The sequence below is a fragment of the Cylas formicarius genome, unplaced genomic scaffold (genome assembly GCF_029955315.1).
Source record: "Cylas formicarius isolate icCylForm1 unplaced genomic scaffold, icCylForm1.1 PGA_scaffold_2__14_contigs__length_35257938, whole genome shotgun sequence".
NCBI lineage: Eukaryota > Metazoa > Arthropoda > Insecta > Coleoptera > Brentidae > Cylas > Cylas formicarius.
The window spans coordinates 17241885-17263263 of NW_026844319.1; the positions used below are offsets into that span (position 1 = coordinate 17241885).

The window sequence follows — 21379 nt, forward strand, 5'->3', positions numbered from 1 at the left end:
TGAGGGTAAAGTCTGTTCATAGATACGAGTATAAGAAAGTGACTAACTGATACGAATTAAGGAAAGACCCGGGCAAGCTGTAAGAATGAAATATAGCCGAACAGGTCCGTACTTTGCTTAGAATTTAATTATTTGGGGTTTTGTTAGGAAAGATACTAAACAATATTTATTTATTTATTTATGTTTAAATCTAAAATAAAATTACACGTTATTTTTATTACCTACTTAAATTACTTAAAATTATTCACATAATATATCAGTATCACTATCGCTATCATCGCCTGTTCTAATTATTATTTGTTCTATATTATTTGCAATATGGATATACGATTGTTCCGCTTTTTCTATATGTTTAATAGAATTTGCCTAACTTTGTGGATGGATGTTAATAACTTCGGTTTCTATAAGTTTGAGGACATTGGAGTTAACAAGGGGAAAAATATTGTTACGACGAATGACAGATTTCAGCTGGTGCCAAACATGTTCAATGGGATTAAATATGCAGTGGTAAGGTGGCCTTAAAACTGTATGCCCTAGATTTTTTGCAAAGTTATCACAGACGTATTCCTTTTGTGGGTTCAAGCTTTGTAGAACCTCACATTTTGGTATAATCTGAAATGAAAAATAAATGTCGTTATTATACATGTACTTTTGTATCACATGAGGAAGGGGTTTTAGTCAACTGTCTACCGTGATAACTTGTATTGTCCATTACAATGACGCTATTTATTAGGAGGAATGTTTGGAACTAGTTTGTTTTTAAACCAACTTTCAAATAAATCAGCGGTGGTGTCTTCATGGTAATCCAGAGAAGAATGTTTAATATTTTTCGCAGACAGAGAAAGTCCGTTTGAAATCCGTCTGTTTAGAGCCAGCATGCAAAATAGTTATTCCTTTACCTCTTTTTGATGGCGCGTTTGTTTTACACTTATCAGTTGAGTCAACACAACCCTTTTCCGCGGTATCATAAGTGTCGAACCAGGTTTCATCCAAGTAAATAATTGGCCTTTGTTGTTCTCTGTAAATCCTATTTTTTTCTATTCCAGTGGCCATTTCCGAATTCTAGAAGATTCCATTAAAACTTGCCTTTTGTTAATTTTTTTAAATCTAAAACCCATGTGTTGAATACACTTCCATAAGGTAACACCCACATTTAACACCGGTTTCATCTTTTTCAAGCATCCTAATTAAAATATCTAATGTAGGTACGCTTTGTTCCTCGTATAACTGGTAAATTTTACGCCGTATTATATCTTGATCACTTTCATTTACACTGGAGAAAATGTCAGCATCGCTTCTTTTTTTCCTCGCTGAAATGGGATTATTCAGAATTTTCCATACAGTTGATGTTGGAATTTTCGTCAATGTGGCCGTTTCTTTTAAAGATGCTTGCTTGCTGGCACCACGTTCAATGAGAGTCAAATAAACATTGTTTATAACTTCCTTAGTCTCAATAGAATAGTCTACATTTCGGCGAGAGCAACTCCTGAGATACACTAGACTCGCAAATATTTTCCATAATTCGCACACGATTCAACACACGCTGTATTACACATGAAATAAGAATGATTACTAATAAACTTAAACTAAGTAATATACCAAACCAAAGAATATTAAACACAGGTAGGTATAAAATTATTTTCTATTACGGACCACAATTTTCCCTGAATTTCGCATTGTATGTTAATCACCACCCTTAGATAATCCCATTCAAAAGCAATTGGTCACTTTCTTATATCTATGAACAGACCATATCACATAATATGACCGAGGGATTGGTGCTAAAATATCGGAGTTGAATTGAAACTTAAAACATATTCAATTGCTCATTGCTATTGGCAACGCAATTGATTTGTATTGGTCCGAATTTGTTATCCCTCTGTAAATAACAAGTAACTACTACCTTTACTTTCATTTTTACTTATTGCTCGTTTGCTTTTTTCGTGTGTTAAAGGAAAAGCCAAGCTTGCGAATGTTTCCCATTGACTGCTACGGATGATTTTAATATATGTAAAACTTTGAATCGGGGGGGCGGGGGGCAGATTTGTTTGTTCATCGCACACCTCGATGTATTAATCAAGCGGAAGATAAATTAATTTTAGCAACGCTTCTCTGAAATTACCGACACACACACACACACACACACACACACACACACACACACACACACACACTTAGACACGCAGACAATAATGACCCGCAGATACGTACAGTTTTAATAAATAATTATAGTAATTACGGATCCGCGCGTAAGACGAAATTATTAATTACCGCTGCGCGCGCGCCGCCGCAGCCTTATGGTTATTTCTGCCCATTACGGAAGTTTCGGTACGTTATCATTAAAATCTGCCTAAAAAACCGAATACGGTAAATAGTCGCTATGCGCGAAATGGGGGGAATTTTTAGTAATTTGCGGGACCGCAACAATACGACTGCGGCCAGCGCCGGGGGTCGACTCTAATGAACCTGTCCAGTGCCGTCTTTCGAAAATTTTATAAATTTAAATACATACACGGGTGAATACGTTTTGGTCTTAGTTTCAGTTATTATGTATAATAATAAAGAACTAACTCCAATTTTAAAATCACCCAATATGATGTGACGTGCTTAGTGTTGGTTTGACCATTAATTGACCACTTCGTAATTGACCGGTCAATTGACCACTTCTCAATTGACTGATTAAAAAATGTTTTAAATGACAGCTTGCAATTGTAGAGTGTTATCTATCATTATTTAATAACAATTTGTATTTTATAATAAATTATTATGCGATTGTGATGTCCAATTTAACTGTAACCCTCCTCAAGGAATATCCGAATACGATACTTAACGATTCGGAGAATCCCAATAATAATATGAACTCCATCTGGTTCCTAGAACGACGCGACGGCACAATATAAATAAGTAAAAATAAATTTCATGGTATTTTAAAAATTACTTCTGTCAATTGACACAAAAAAATTTGATCGGTCAATTCCCCAAAAATATGTGCTATGATACCCTTACTCACTATATACAAGCATGCTTCATTAAAATCAATATCAAGATTGTTCCGGATAATTTATAAAAATTTATCAGGATTTATCTGGATAAAACCGAGTTGAGAGAGTGATACAGACTGGTACAATTCAACAAGCGATTACAAACATATTTTGCATTGGCGGTCGTGTGCAGTTAACTTCACTACATTCGCCTCTCAGTTTTAGCGTTTTAGCAATTTTTAGTTCATTTTGAAATTTAACGAAAGTTGTCTGTAACCAGTAATTGAAGAGTTTAATGCGACCGTGCGGAGATAACCTGCAAAATAAGTCAAGTTAAAACAGTTTACGTATTTTGGAGTTATTCTTTAAAACTTAAGTAATTATGTTATTTCGGTGGACGAGAGAAAAGAAATTGATACCGTTCAGTGCCTACGAGATATTTTGGAGTATTACAATTATCAAGAATTGATTTGAAGATTGGTTCACCGCGCGCAAAAAGGGAGAGGACGAGAAAACTGAAACACAGTCCTAAAAATTTAGCACTATTGTCTGTTTTTTCCATTCTTAATTTCAATGAGGTGAAATCATAACACAGTAATATTTCTATATTGGATGCAATGATGTAGAAACTGTTGACTGAGAAATATCGTTCAAATTATGAGCAAGTGCTTGTACAGTATTTTGCAGACAATCTAAATTGTTTTTGAATTCATTAAACAAATAATTTAATTGTCTTGTTGTACATCTTCTTCACCTTGATCGATTAATCAAAGGAATAGTTATCAAATGTAAAGTCCGACAAAACACAAAATATTTAAAAATTCTTGTTATGGGCGTAATAAATCCGTTGAGAGCCCAAAATTTATCTGATAAAGTTTTAATTGAGCTTAACCAACTGATAGCGGTGGATATCGAGAATTGATGTAAAAAATGGTTTGCACATTATCATAAACATGACATTATCCGCGGAGTATCGAAAAATAACTACAAATAATTTAAACAACTTAAGTACAGGTATCAGTGAATTTCTGACCACATATACAAAAAAAAATGAAACCAGGCACGCAAAAATTTCATTAAAATAGACAGGGTCCGAAAATTTATATTTCCTGAGACGGTCCTGAGCGTTACCCGTCCGATACGTAGCCAATATATATGAATATCTTCGCGTGCGACCAATGGTGCGTGGCGGACGACTGCGGCGACCTCTGACCCGATGTTTCCTCAATCTATAACTGTAGCCACGCTACCTGGTCATATCGAACACAGAAATATTTAATTATCTACACGTAGAGGAGGAGAACATGTGAATTGCTGCGAGTTTAATATCGCCGATAGTCACTTCCTGAACGGCGGCGGTGCAACATTGTACAGGGCGTTTTGCTCCGCTCGACAGTCGAAACTATCGCTAATTTTCTAGCATACCTAAGTGGTTTCCTGACAAAGCTTTTAATTCATCCTTAAATGCGTGAGGTAGTCGTCTTGCGCCAAAAAAAAAGTGGTGTCTCAGCATAGGGCGGACATTTAAAAAAAATTATATACCATTTATAATATAACATCCGTTAAAACGTTACTACTTTTATCATACCACCCTTGATCTAGCCAGAGTCTTTTTTTGGGTCATAATGCATCCTTAGGCAGGAAGAAAAAACGCTTTCAAGAAACAAGTTTTCGTTAGTTGGCGTGGCTTGTATGCTGCTTGATTAATAACGTTCCTTAATATTCCTTAAATAACGCTATATGTTATCTTTCTTAGTACTTAGGTAACTATTTAATCTCATCGACCCTGCTCAATTCATTAGAACACAGTCCTTATTCAATTTTTTTTTCCCATTAATATCTATCATATATACATAAAGATAAATGATGACATTTTATTTTGTTCTTAAATATCATTGGGCATTCTAGACAATAAATTGCCGTTTTATTTTAGAAATACTTGCCAAAATTCAATTTTCTTGGAGCTTCAAGTTCTTTTATTAATATTTCATGGCATTAAAGTGTTATTTTTGCGACTGTCAGAAAACGTTATGTGCTATGACTTGTAGGTAAGTGATCGTCTAGAAAGAAGCCGTTTTGGAGTTATCGACATTAATTTTCAGAAATGTTCCAACACCTTCCGCCACTTTTCTTCCAGAGGTTGACTAGGAGCATTAAACTAAAAGATTTGAATTTGTCCCAGTTGTTAAGTCGTTGCCCTTACTTTTACACCCAAAACATAATAATAGTAATATATTGTATTGCTATTTGGCCAATTTCTCTTGAAATTTTTGAGTTTGGTAAGTTCTGTAATTGAATAGGTCCGCGTCATTCAAGTCAAAGTTGATCCATTTCCATAGCACCCTTTCCGACTATACATTTCCGTGACATCGCGTGTCTCCGGTGTAATTTAATACGACTTTGATTTCAGTTCGCCACCCGTTAGGCGTTTAGTAATTAATAAACCCCGACATAATTGATTTCCCCGTGTGCCATTAATTAATATCCGGTGGTGTGTCATTCTACTTTGTCCGATTGTTCTCACACCGATAGCATATAATTAATAAATAAATAATTGCTTAACGGGGAACCATATGTCCTTAGATGGGTCAAAAATATATTTCTACCATGGCCCGCCTTGCCTATATAATATTTTTTCATGCCTTTTCTCTTCTCAGATCCACATTTTAATTGTCGACGCCTCACAATTGCCTCCTTAGCCCTGCGTTTGTTTATGTCTTCATTTATTTTGGACAAAGTTCAAGACTTGATCAAACAAAATTTTTCTGTTAAAAACGTTCCTCATAAAAAATCACCGGTCAACTGGTTTGATAAAGTTCTTGTAGCTCTTAGAAACAGAGTGTCAGCTGTTAAAACTCTCAGTAAAGTCTCACAGAACCCTCTATATACACAAGTGTATAAATCACTAAATAAGGAATATAAACAAAAAATTCAACGAACCAAAAAAGCTGCCTTTAATGGTTTTATCGAAAAATCAACCAATAAAAACAAAGATGTCTGGAAAACCGTTAACTGTGAAAGAAATTGTCTTGGGAGACGTCATAAAGAATCTGATTTATCAGCAAACAGTTTTATTAGTTCTGTTTCCAGTAATATTATAAAGATCTTAACGGTGAATCACAATGTACAGAGTGCATGTGTTGAAGGGATTCCACTGAAGGAAACTACTTTTTTTTGCATCCGATAACTTGTGAGGATACGTACCGAGCCATACTAAAATTTAAAAAAATCTTATTCTAGCGATGCTTATGATATTAATAGTGTCTTGGTGAAGGGACTGGTTGAGAACATTACACTGCCATTAACCATTTTATTTAATAAATGTATTGACACAGGTATATTTCCGTCGCTGTTTAGGATTTCGAGAATAGTTCCAATCCATAAGGCAGGTGATATAAATGATGCTAACAACTACAGGCCGATTTCAATCGTGCCTTTTTTCGGAAAAAATTTTGAGATCTTACTAAAAGATCAGCTAACTTCTTATATGAATAAGATCGAATGTCTTTGTGCTGGTCAGTATGGATTTAGAGGAGGGTGTTCGACGATCCAAGCAGTGTCTAAAGTTGTGAGTGGGATAGTTGAGGGCGTCGAGGGGGGTGAATTAGTTGGTTTGATTTTGTGTGATCTCTCCAGGGCCTTCGACTGTGTTTCTCACCAGCTTCTTATTAAAAAGTTATATAGATATGGTATACGAGATCTGCCCTTAGATCTTATAGCGTCCTACTTGCAGGGCCGACAGCGGTTTGTAGAATACCAGGATGACCGTTCATCACTTGAATCAGTAGTAGGCGGGGTGCCTCAGGGTTCCGTCCTGGGCCCGCTACTATTTACAATCTACATAAATGACCTTTATCATTTCTTGTCCCCCAATCACTGCGTGATGTTTGCCGATGATACATCCTTCACTACATCTGCTAAGAGTGTCGAGGAGTTGTGCGTTAGGGTTGGCATGTTGGAGGACAGGGCTGATGTCTGGTTCGAAAATAATTATCTTAAATTAAATTTAGACAAGACCCAGAGTATTGTTTTTTCCTCCAATTGCTTGGTAAATAGTGGACAGTCCGTCAAGTTGCTTGGCATTAGGATCGATGATAGTCTAAATTGGAAACAAGATATCTCAGACCTGAAAAATAGATTGTGCAGCAACATATTCGTTCTTCGACGACTGAGAGGCCTGATAGGAACAAGGACTTTGCTTATGGTCTATTTTTCTTTGTTGCATTCGCACTTATGCTATGGCATGGTGCTGTGGGGTGATTCCTCAGCTGCTGTGGAGATTTTTAGAATGCAGAAAAGGGCCATTCGAGTCGTTGCTAATATAGGATATAGGGACCATTGTCAACCTTATTTTAAAAAATTTAAAGTGATGCCCCTTCCTTGCATCTATATCTACTACCAGTTAATAGAGATACAAAGAACGAAAGGAAACTTTAGCGCTAATTCCGATTGCCTTGCCTATCCAACTCGTTCGGGGGATCTCCTTAGACGGCCTAGGTTTAGACTGAGGAAGTCTGAGAGCAATTCGTTCAACGTGAAATTGTATAATGTTTTGCCAGGTACCGTGAAAAAGATGAGCAATAGAAAATTTAAACATACTATTAAGGAATTCCTACAACGTCATTGTTTTTACTCTCTGCGAGCATACATTGACACTGTCACTGGTATCGATGCGCTATAAAACTGTATTATACTGTATAATTTTGTTTGTATTAGATGTGTGTTTTCATGTTATTTTTTAATGTGATTTTATTACACTTGAATATAACTTCTGACTTGCTACAATTGTACGTTCCTTTTGTACGAAACGTAGTCAATAAATGAATCTATCTATCTATATCATAGCGCCATTAGATTTAAGGTCTTCCACGCGATCTTTTTGTTGCTATTTTCCTCTCGTTGATCAATACATACTTGCTTTGAACTGCCTAACTGAAACTGGTTTGCATTCTGCTCGGTGCCTGCTTATATACTGTTTGAGGGGGGACGAGAGACGTGAACATTGTGATGACTGATTCCCATACTGGTCAAAGGTAAAACCTGAGTGGCTGTTAAGATTGTTTCGTTGTTTACAAATTTCTGTGAATTCTCGGATTTTTCTTTGGTAGAGGAATTGATTACATGCAAGGATTTTAGTTAGGTCGAATAAGAAATGATGTCCGATTTCATGATCATGTTCGGCAACTGCTGATGAGTTTATTTTTTCGTAGTGTTTTTGAGTTTTTAGGCTTTTTTATGTTCTTTCAGCCTAGTTGATATTTTTGATATTTGACATTTGAGATATTAAGCGTTCCATTGCAAAATACGTTTTACTACAATCTCCGAACCAAAATGAGTCCAAAAGCACGTGCTACTGTGGTCCCTCCTAACTAAAACTATCAACTAGGCTGAAATAACATGAAAGAGTCGTAAACTCATCAGTAGTTGCCGACATAATCATGAAACCGAACATCAAATATTATTTCATCAAACTAAAATTCTTGCATGTTTTTTCAATCAAAGAAAATTCCGGGAATCCATAGAAATCTCTAAACAATCGAACAATCTTAACCGCGACTCAAGTCTTTACCATTCACTAATATAGGAATCAGACATCCGAGACTAGCTCCTCCGCCTTAAATAGTACATAAGCAGATTAGAATAGAAACCAGTTTTAGTTAAGCAGTTCTACGGAAGTTCTATTGACCAACAACCGACGCAGATTTGTAAGTAATATTAAAGTATCCGATGTTTCTTCGAAAGATCTTTTAACTGCGTAATAACTTCAGTTGTCGATTTCCTTATTCCACCTTCAATCTGCCTAGCCTCAATTATCACCAGGCCATTTAATCTTAGTTGCTTGTTCACTACTATTACTAAGTTATTATGTGTGAGTCCAATATTTCAGACCGTAGTTTAAGAAGAATCGTTTGGTTTTTGAGTAGCTAAGAAAATCCCGCCTTGTCCTATTGTTCTTGTGCTTATTTCTGCTGTTTGATTTCCTCTCGTTATTTGTCATTGCTTAAGTATTTTTTGTTGACAAGGACTTCCCCGTTTTCCCATTCTATAGATTTTCTAACGTAAATAACGTAATCCGGCATAAATTCTTAAAAGGGAAATCATGACTAATCAAAGGATGTAAATTGCAACAATAATTAATAATTAATGTAACCATCAAAAGTGACCTTGTGTTTTTAGATAAGCTAAGGTGAAGTCAAAAGTCAACTACAGGTCTTAAATAAAAAAAAAACATTTTTTCAGACTCCCTTAAAAAATATGGCTCTGGGAAAGAGCAAAACTTTAAAAATATTTAAAGAGTTATGTTTTACGAATATATGCACTGTTAATCTTACCAAAAGAGCCTCAAATTAGAAATTCCAAAAAAAACCCAATGAATTATATAAAAGTAAGCTTTCAGATTTAGAAAAGAAAATCAAGGACTATAACTATATACATTTTCTTATTAAAATTTGCAATAATAAACGCAAAACTCATTATATAATTCATTTTGACCGGTAGGAGTGCTATAAATAAAATTTTATTAGGTTTTCTTTGCCCTTCTCAACAATTCACATTTTGTGGCTTATGTCACAAATCAGGTGTCGATGAATGCTTGATCAATAACCCACTATTCTCTACCATCAAGTTCATTATATACGATGGTGAGATAGGTTGTCTTTGTTGGCCTTTCCTGACAGTTTTAGAATTTTGTGTTCTATTCTATAGACTATCTTCGAAATTTATAGTTTTATGGCAAGGGGCTGGGCAAGAACATGACGAAATGGGGTAGAAAAAAAAAGAGAACGATGTTGCGTACGGCTAAAGATATCTTAAAGTTCAGGAACCGTGTCCGTCTGTCTAACAATAAACAATGGCGCGAACGGATTCGTTTCGCAATTTTCTATAAATTGAATTTTCCAAGTCCAAATGTCAAAACGCGCGGCGAATGCACCTGCCCAGTTCAATATCAGGTTCGATTTATTGTTAATGGTGGGGCTAAAGCGAACGAACACACCCGGTCGCGATTCTCATTGTTTAGGAAACCTTTCGGGCCCCGAAACTTATTTAACTGTTCGACAAATTGTATGAGATCTTTCGTTCAAAACGTTTTCACTCTTCGTGATTTTAATTAAATCACCCGTGAGAATGTCGAAACGTGAATTGCGTCGAAAGGGTAAAACGCAACGACGTTGTTCTTTCAAACTGGAAGACAATCAAAAAATATGCGGGTGACTGACTCAGCAACACCGCCGCACAGTCGCAAAGTAAGAGTGCAAACACTCTGCCAATAATACAGTTCTACAGTGATTTTGATGTTTGAATGCTGTTTGCTTATTTGTATATTTCTCGGGCCCCTTTTTCCCAAAAACGCCATGGCGAGGGCCTAGGAATCACAGTGAGAACACGAAGTATTTAACCAGAGCGAAGTAAATGATTTAATTAGATATTTGCACCTTCCAAAGACGCATCCGAATTATTAAAGTCCAGACCTCGTGAGAAGTATTTACTGGAACGAACCTGGCGTCACATCAAGCTTTTACCGGGATCGCGAAAAAGAGTTATGTCAATATTTTATTCAGGAAGGACCGATAGTCTATTGCAACAATATTCCTGCCTTAGTTTCAAAATTAGGAAATGTGCCGTATATAAAAGAAGAATAGCGCCTGTTTATTGACTCAAGGGAGCGTAGTTTAAAAGGCGTTTTATTTCACAATGGTGACGAACTGGCCTCGGTCATCGTACACATTCGGTACATTTAAAAGAAACGAAACGAAAATGTTGGATTTCTTTTGAAGAAAATAAACTACCAAGAACATCAGTAGATGCTTTGCGGTTAACTTTAAGTGTGCATGTTCCTACTATAACAGGGGGATTATACAAAGTTTCCATGCTTATTTGTGAGTGGATAGTCGTAGACATTGGACTCAAATAGAATTGCTCTCTAGAACAAGTCTTACACCTGGTAGCAAAAATTCTAACGACGAAAACTATGAAAGTATTGTTCGAAATATGTTATAAAAATGTCATTGTCTAGGTTGTAATATGAGTTTGAAAGTGCATATCCTGTTTTTACACTTGAACTATTTTCCTGAAAACCTTGGAGCAGTTAGCGAAGAAAAGGGAGAGAGGTTTCACCAGGACATTAAGAAAAAGGAACGGCGACACCAAGGCAGATCGGTCATAACGATGATGGAGGACTACTGCTGGATGTTAAAACGGGATATGCCCTTAAAAACACACAGCCGAATGTCCAACGCAGCTTTTTGGTATAAAGACGAAGATTTTACTCAAAAAAGTCTGAGTAAAGTTTTTTTTTTCACTTTTTTTAACTATGATTCCACTTTTTTACCGAATAAAAAAATATTTTAGAAATATTGTTTTTTTTTTCTTTAATATTCGCAAAAAAACCGTACGTGATACAAATAAATGCATAGAATTCTTGAAATCAGCCTACCAAAATTAAATCTTTCAAAAAGTTTAATTTGAGTGTGTGTGAGTGAAATTTTGCTTTCATTCTTCACGACGGTAGGGATAATTAATAAAAGTTATAAATTAAGACGCCCGCTCGAATCGTAAATTTTTTTTACGGCAACGTTTGGGTAATCTCGCGTTCTTTAAATCAAGCTGGTCAAACAGGTGTTCACGAGGTTCCTATTCAAGTTTTTATTAGCTACGTGGGCGTCTCGTTCCGTTGTTTTAAAAACGCTGGCTTTTCATTCGAGTAAATATGCCTAGTTTTAATTGCTCACTCGCGGGTCCCACTTAAATTTTCGTGCACGTTTTTTTTTTAATTATTTTTTATCGGTGACAGTTCTGCATTTCATATACACTCAGCATCCTTATGGATGGAATCCCGAAAGCACAGTCAACACAAATATTGAGAATGGAGAACCTAATACTTTGCTTATCAGACTCCATATATATCTGGAGGGAGAGGCAAAGGTATATATAGGATTTATGAGAAGCATCAAAGGACGCAATTATATGTGATGGTACATACCCCAGCATATTCCAAAGGAAAGTGCATGCGATTGAGATCTGCCCAAGCAACTTGTGCCGAAAAGAATTATTATATTTTCGGACTATCGCTAAAAACACCTCATTGCGCCTTCCAAGACTGTAAGAAAATGCCAATAGACCCTATCTATACTAGGGTGCCGTAATATATAACATCTGACATGGATACTAGGCCATGGTGGACCGGAAGGGAGCCAAGATGGGAGCGTAGACACAACCAATAGGTCCACAACCGAAATGCAATCAAAGCCTGGATAGCAGAGGAAACTCAAGCATACAGGCGGCGATTACCAGAGTTGACCCATGCAAAGACAGTGGATAGATTGTCCCACGAAAAACGCAAAAGCAACACCCTACTAGCAGTAACTAGATCAAATCTGAAACTTATTTTGGGAATATAATCGGGACACTGCATCTTCAAGCCCTATATGCCAAGACTGGCCTCGCCAATGATGACGGGTGCCATTTATGGATGAAGGATGAGAAAGCGGCAGAGTGGATACTTGGGGGTGAGCTGCAATAAAACACCACATCGCAGCGAAAGATCGGGGCATCGGTCGCACACAATAAATCCTAAATTCTTAACCTACTTATCAGGTAGTACTTAGGGACTAACTAGCTGAATGTTCAAATATCTTCAACACCGTTTTCCTTCTGTAATCTTACTGCCCTGCATCATCCCGAGTCAAATAACCACCTGCTTACATAGCGGAACGTACCTGGCGTTGCTATTTTTTCCTCAGAACGTACGGTTAGTAATTTCTAAGACCATCACCCTGGCGGAACGCGACTGGAAATTGGTTTTTTCTACTCCCGTCTGTAAAATGCCTAATTACACACCGATCTAGCGTGTGGAAGGCGTCATTTTACCACGTCAGTTTCTTTTCCCACGGATCCGAGCCACTTTGGATAGTTCCACATGCGTTTTAGAGCAATCGGATGTTTTCGGAGATATTTGCCACCCCTTGAATTTTGACGTTTGTCAATTTTGACGGTCATGTCGTTGAATGTATTTGTGTTGTTTTGCGAAAATGTACCCAGAAACTAACGGTAGAAAAAGTATAGTATGCAACACGATCGGTAAACTTTTTAAGTCACTCGTTTATTAAACACTCGTGAGTCAAATGCCGTTTACCGCTCTTGTTGCATAACCTACTATTTCTACTCATTTCTGTAAAATACCTAAAAATACCACCGATCTAGCGTGCGGGCATCGTCACTTTACCATGTCAGTTTCGTTCGGATCCGAACCAATTTGGACATTTCCGGGATTTTACCTCACGGGATTGAGAGCAATCGGATGTTTTCGGAGATTTTACCGCACAGTCTGAATTTTGACGTTTGTCAATTCTGACGGTCATTTCAGTGAATGTATTCGTGTTGTTTTGCAAAAATGTACCCAATGACTAACGGTTCTAGAAAAAGTATAGTATGCAACACATTTGGTAAACTTTTTAAATTACTTCTTTATTAAACACTCTCTCCGCTCGTGACACTTATTTAATACTTGACATATATTAATATTAACATTGTTTTCGAAAAATTAAAAAAAATGCTTAAATTTTGTTTTGATGTTCGAAATGCTCGATATTTCCCATATTTACCCGGGCATCCAGTATGCCAACCAGACATCCGTCACAGCGCGAAACTGTATTGGCAAATTTACGTTTTGTTGTTTTTCTTTTGAATTTCGTCCTCTCGCATGATCGATGACTTGTTGTTCTTCTAGAACGGAACACCCGCGCAACCATTCTAGACGACTATGTTCACAACGAAAACAAAATTATTGGAACAAGGACGATTAAATTTGATTTGCTAATGATCTATTGTTGCCGGCTTCGTTCTTATTGTTGTTTCCGTTGCTATAATCAAGTTAGTAACAAGATTCGGTAATTGTATTGTGTGCGTGTCGTAACGTTACCCGCGCGGCTGAGTAATGACGGTAAAACAATGATTGACATTTTTACATCTACCGTGTATATATGCATACGATTCGAGTGTATCTTTTTTTGTTCGTGAACGCTGCGCGCGACCTCTCGTTACCGATACTAATAGATTCGTTGGGTTCGTTAGGGATTCGGACTTGAAATTTCAATTTGACGCGCCTTTTTGACAGGCGGTCTTTGAAAAATTAATGTGCGATAACGAGAGTGAAAAGTATAGAGACGGTGCGAGGTTGAGATGGGAAAGTTATATAACAATGGACATTGATTAGACTCAAAACAAAATCAATTTAACAAATGAAAAACAGTAACAGAATTAAAGGGTTACTAGTTCAGCTAGAAGTGCAATTGGAGTGCTGTTTTAACCGATAAACGTATCGAATACATGTTATAATCTTAGAAACAGAAAATGAAGAGTACGTTTTGAAACCGGATAGCAGAAGATCAATAATCCGACCCAGAAGAATATACCGTTGCAGCCGACTTATCCAGAATTGGAGTCCAGCAATAGGAAACGGAAGCACGAGATCGTACGACGTGGAGAGGAATAGTGGATGCGGCTAAGGGTCACCTTGAGTTGTAGTGTGAGGAACGAAGAAGATGAAAAGTAAATTTGATATTTAAAGGAGAAAAAAAAGCAACACTGCGAATTGAAACGGCATTGGTAGACCACGGCTAAAAAATCTTTGAGTATTTAAATTTTTAAATTATATTATTTTATTTATTTATTATATTTTAAATTATATACGTGCTATTTTTAAGTGAAAGAAGAAAAAGGTTTTTTTTTAAGTTCTCTTTTTGACTAGGAATTTGACTAGGAATTAAACGAAGGTGTTTGGATATTTGTACATTAGTATATTATGCAACATGTGGCATTTCACTTACGAGTTGATTTGACACGAGCGGAGCGAGTTTTTAATAAACGAGTGAGTTAAAAAGTTTACCGAACGTTATGCATACTATACTTTATCTACGACCGTTAGTTTTTGGGTACATTTTCGCAAAACAACACGAATACATTCACTGACATGACCGTCAGAATTGACAAACGTCAAAATTCAAAGCGTGGGAAATATCTCCGAAAACATCCGATTGCTCCCAAATCCGTGCGGTAAAGTCCCGGAAATGTCCGAAGTGGCTCGGATTCGTGGGAAACGAAACTGACGTGGTAAAGTGACGTTTCCCGCACGCTAGATCGGTGGTTAATTAGGTATTTTACAAAAGAGAGTTAGAAAAATATATTTCCATAATACAGATACTCGGGTTGTTGGTGGATAGTTTTGCGGAACAACTGGGTAATGTTACACTTATGGAGGCGGCGTAGATATCTGTGCACAATTGATGCCTAGTATAAAACTTCAAGATTTATATATTATATACTATAATGCAAAGTAGGGAGATCAAAAATCCAGAAGTAAACAAAACAAAAAAATAAAATTTGTAACTTTGTAAATTGTAATGAAATTATTTTTTTTTGGATACGTGTTCAAAGATACCAATAGACATATGATGAATTGTGATAAGGAACACCTATGCGTAATACCTATGCAGAGCATTGAAGCTGGCGCTTTATGGTCAATTAGGAGGATCTTAGATACAGAATAACATAGAAAGAAATCCGATCTTATTAATAAAAAAATCGAAGGTGGTTCGACAAACCAACATGGTAGCGGGAGTAGATGTCTTTTACTTCAGATTGCATAAAGATGGGGATAGGATCGCGAAAAGGGAATAAGAAGAAAATTTATTTGATTTTACGTTTAATTACCTTTCTTTAAAAAAGTAAAAGGTATCTTTTGGTACAAATCATGTCATTCACCTAAAGTGGACTACTTTAGCAAACCCCACTGTCTGGAGTGTTTTATTTATATATTTACATCTATATATAGATGACTACAACCTTTAATACTTCCAAAGGCTGAGAAGACACAATCAATTGAAATTTTATATTCTAACCACTCAAAACGGTAAACATTTTTACTTGACGACCAATGGTATGGTCATCATCATTAACTTCCTTTTTCATATTATTAACAATTACTTCTAATAATTAAAAATGGTGGTATTGAAATAATGAAATTTGTAAATACTTGACATTTCATGATTAACTCGGGCGAAAATATAATTCGAAACAAACCATACCCGTACAAACAATGCGATGATCTTCGTCGCGTTAATTGTTTCGAGTTATTTCTTGGGCTCGGCCTAAACAAATCGGCAGGGAATTAATGTGGCGGCGGCGGTGGCGGCGACGATGCCCTTTCGAGCGTCTCTCTCGTCAAAATGTATAGTTTTGCAATTTCAACTGTCGCGCGTGGCATTCAAACGACCCGATGTTTATGACGTGAGGAAAAATGGTACATTGTTTCGCCGACGGCGTAGGTGTCGAGAAATTAATGATTTAAACGATATTGGCGTTAAACCAGATGTGGGCGTGACGTAATGCCTCGCGTTCGCGAGTTATGCGTCCGCGCGCGTATTAATGCCCCATTCGAATTTTAAGCGACGTAAAATATTATTAGGACTTTCCGTTTTGCAAACGAAATAATTGGGTACATCGTATCTCGTAAATCGATCGACTACAGAAGATATTGCATCTATAGAATAAAACTACAATTTTCGGATACCTGTTCGACAACATTCTGGGACAAATCACAAATAACAAAAGTAAATTAAATAACCCTCTAAGCCATTTCGTAATTATTCTCAAAATGATAAAGTATGAAATTTTTCTATTTTGAATGGAACTAAAACCATTGGAGTGCAAAGCATAGAGAAAACTTATCAAAAGAAAGTGACGGATAAAAAATGATTCGCTCCGTTTATACAGTGTCTGTACCGCTAGCCGGACGTTCCAAATTTTAACCAATTGAGTTACAACTTACGAATGGCGTTTCCGTCTTTTTCTCTACCAGCTGGTATAATGGAGTGAGAACAGATTATTCATTGTTCAGTATAAGTAGTCAAATTCACATTGGACACAGAAAACCGTTCAATTTTTTTTGACTACTGATCGTACTTATTAATTACATATTTTATATCGTGTTTTATCTGTACCTTCGTGTCCTATTTAGACAAATGGATTCAAACCAAGACAAAGGTTAATAGAAAGTTAGGTTTTTCTAGAGCAGTTTTAGTATTTTTTTCACGATTAGGATATCTTCTCCAGTAATTCAAATCACTTTTTAGCTTTATTGTATGTTCATTACAGATGTCCATGCATGTACAGGGTTATTATATAGTTAGGATATTTTCTCAATAATTCAAACCACATCAGTTTTTAGCTTCGTCGTGAGTGCATATACAATATTTATGTCTATACATGTTCATATGGTAAGTATTTGCTTTTGTCATTTTATTTATGAGAGGGCAAAATTTGTTGTTATTATTAGTTGAGCTTATCAACAACCAATGTCAACCAACCAGGAAAAAAAGTCTCGGTGTTTGATGATATTATTTTGTAGTTTTATTCTGTTATTTGTTTTTTTTATATATCTTATTTGCTTTTGATAAATTTGAATGAAAACGACATAAATTAGGAAGTACTGTATTTTTATTAGTTATGTGTATAGTTTTAAGATAACTGCCTTCATTCAAATTTCTCCCCACATATCCTTCGACCACGTTTAAAGTCCAATTCAAGCTTCGATAGTGGATCGTTCTCATTTTTTTGGGGTACCAACCCTTAATATGAAAATACTAGTTATGGTCTGTTCATAGATATAAGAAAGTGACCAATTGCTTTTGAATGACACTATTCAAGGGTGGTCATTAACATACAATGCAACAAGATTATTACCTAAAATTTCGGAATTTAAATTCAGGTAAAATTGTGGTCCGTAAGAGAAAATAATTTTATACCTACCTGTGTTTAATATTCTTTGGTTTGGTATACTACTTAGTTTAAGTTTATTAGTAATCATTCTTATTTCGTGTGTAATACTGCAAAATTATTCAAAATATGTGCCAGTCTAGTGTATCTCAGGAGACGCTCCCGCTTAAATGTAGAAAACACTATTCTATTGAGACTAAGGAAGTTATAAACACGGAAGGAAGACTCTTATGACTCTCATTGAACGTGGTGCCAGCAAGCAAGCATCTTTAGAACAAACAGCCACATTGACGAAAATTCCAACATCAATTGTATGGAAAAAGAAACCGAAGTTTTTAACATCCCTCCATAAAGTTGGCCAAATTCTGTTAAACATATAGAAAAAGCAGAACAATCGTATATTCATATCGCAAATAATATAGAACCAATAATAATTAGAACAGGCGATGATAGCGATAGTGACACTGATATATTATGTGAATAATTTTAAGTAATTTAAGTAGGTAATAAAAATAATTTGTAATTTTATTTTGATTTAAACATAAATACATACATATTGTTTAGTAGTATCTTTAATAACAAAACCCCAAATAATTAAATTCTAAGCAAAGTACGGACCTGTTCGGCCATACTTCATTCTTACAGCTTGCCCCGGGCTTTCCTTAATTCGTATCAGTTAATCACTTTCTTATATCTATGAACAGACTTTACCCACTCGAATTTCGACCGCCGTCATTTATGCGATTTACGAAACGGTAGGATCAATGACAGTCTGTCAAACGATTATTATAGGATACAAATTTTTATTATTCCTCTGGCAGGCCAGGTTCCTTTGAGCCTTCGACGGGCTAATTCTACCTGCATAATGAACTGGTGAAACATTATTCGTGGACCCGCTAACAGTTTTTGTGTGGTTTGTGGACAATGGCGCAATGATATTAAATCCATTTTATCGTATTTAAATTGTCATTTTAATTGGGTCTACTATAGAGTACAATAACTTAAAGGACATTTTTGCATTGTGCCTCCAAAATTAGCAAAAAGTACTCCCTATGAAATTAAGGGCCAATTTAAATATTGCAGAAGTTGTAAAGCTGGTATGTGGGGAAATTGTAAGTATATTGCTGCAGTTGTCCTAAAGTGTGCTAGGTAGATATATAGAATAAAAGTTTTATAACAAAAGGTATTATTACGATAAATGTTATTTCATATTTCTTGAGTGATATCCATCAATACAGCAATTTGTGTTGTGTTTCGATTTTCCACCAGTAAGCTTTCCGTTTAATGAACGATGCCAAACGAACCATATGAACCCATATGAAAACAACGCAACTTCGGACGTAGCTTAATATTTCCTCCCGCCAGAGGTCTCATGGAATTGTGAAATCTTCAATAACACCGTAACAACATCTGGCTAGGTTAGACCGGAGAATTTTCAATGTTGCTTTCCGGGGAATTAGGTCAAGTCGATCACCACCACGTCACCAGCTATAACAAACTCAAATCTCATTAACCCGGGGCACACGCTTGATCGAAGTCTAGCGGTACGGGTGTCAAATAAATCACGGTTGCTGCCTGACGCTGACCCCGCAGCACCGAAAGGTCGTTGGGAGTTCGCGCGGAACTGCGACCATTGGCGTCGGGGAACTGGCTGCTCAAATTTTAATACAGGTTTTCCATTTTCCTCCCTTGGGTATTACCAGACTAAATGTGGCAAGGTCAATGATGAGGTTTATCGGATACCACTAGGCCGAAACAGTCCACCGAAAATAACAAATTTGAGGAAACTAAAACAGGATAGTCCTGATGGACGGAATACGATTGGTTAAAGTGGGAATGCTCGTCAGGCAATCGCAGTTTTGTATTCGTCCTGCATCAAAACAAAAACTACTACAGATAATCATCAATACGTGTTTCTCGTATGTACCCCCGTCTATGGGCGTTGAAGTTCGTGCTTGTGCCAGGCGGTCGGTCAAGACAAGCACGATTCTTCCTTGGTCTTCTCAGCGAGGCGAATCGCGTTACGTCACGACTCCACAATCCGCCGGTTTATTAATAACGGCTTACCTAACGCGGTGACACAATTCTAGCTCTAGCCTAGATGCCAGCTGACCGCTCTCGCTGTTCCGGGAGCAGCCGATTACTGGCGAGCATCTAACTAAAGAAAATCCACAATGCAAGGTAACGCTGTCGCCGTTTTGTTTTTACACAATTACGTGTTCCACTTTACATTTCAAACACTTATAATGCTTTATTGTCCCTTATGCAGGTGAGCTGGTCAGAGGAAACATATTAGGAAATACTCTCGTCAGCGGCAAAACCGTCAAAGATCAAATTCGCGAATAGGCAGAACTGAGCGAGATCTTGTGGTATTCCAAGGTCAAATTATATACTTACGATAAATGAACACCCCATTATATAGGGTGAAAATCACAAATTCTCACAACATTAATTAAGGTTTTATTTCCATTTTTCTCTATATATAGTAGCATGTAGTTTGTAAATATTACATTTGATAAAGACACGGTGTTGTCGAAACAATTGTCATGTGAATAAATATAATTTCGTGAAAATCTGAACTTTAGTTATTTATTTTCTTAAGACACACTTCAATTTAAAAAAGGACAAAACTGTATTACAACAAAGTTAATCTTAATTCTGGATGCTTTCAGCATTGGAAGACAGAAGAGTCGAAAAGATTTTCAAAATTTGGAGGAAATAGAAGAAAATGCTGAGACATAGTAAAAAATGAGTCTCAATGTAGATATTGCAAAAAATCATCATCATTAGTGCCTTCCGGTCTCTTGCTGAACCAATCTTTTGTAACATCTACAAAGACCCCGCCCTTCATCTTAGTCTTGGTCTTCTTCTGTCTTACTATCTGTCGGAATGACCTCAAAGTTACTTTTTGTCGGCATTCTGTTGTCGTAGCCTGCTGCCCATCTAAACCTGCCAATTTTAATTGTTGTTATTATGTTTCTGTTTCCTAATCTTCTGTATAAGTTATAACTATATGTCAACAGATTATTCTCCAGCCCCGTAAACATTTCTCAGTATTTTTTTTTAAATAAAACTTACAGTAGACTGTAGAAGTTTCTTTGAAAAATTTCTCAGTATCTTTCTCTCGAAGGTCAATAGTAACGTCTCATCTGCTATCATATATTAAAACTGCTACAATTAAGGTGTTATAGATTTTGATATTTGTCCTTCTTGAGAGACTGAATTTATGTAAGTATTTTGACACCCCAAAAGATCATCGGCTTTTTATTTTTTTGCTAACGTCATTACTAGGGTTTATCAGATTTCCGAGGTATACGAATTCATCCATCGCTTCCATGTTATATTCTCCAATCGTAATGTTTTGATCCGCATTCAATTAAACGCTGTCTTTTTGTCTTGGCATTGACCTTAAGGAAGCAAAATAAGAAATTTTGTCGTCTGAGTGATGTTCAAGTCCAACTCAAAGTATCAAAGTTAAACACTAAATTAGATGATTTTTTTAATTTATTATTTATTATAATTTACAGTAATACAATAAATAAAAAGACTTAAGACTATCTTGTCTTCTTCTAGTCTATAATCGTCTGTGGATGACTCTTCATTTTTTTTTGCTTTGTTTAATATAA

General features: G+C 36.3%; 1 protein-coding gene across 1 annotated transcript in view; it reads left to right on the forward strand.

Moving 5' to 3' along the window:
- Positions 1–21379, forward strand: part of LOC132698562 (dendritic arbor reduction protein 1-like) — a 359652-nt gene that overhangs the window by 193654 nt on the left and 144619 nt on the right. The gene's annotated exons all lie outside the window — the stretch shown is intronic.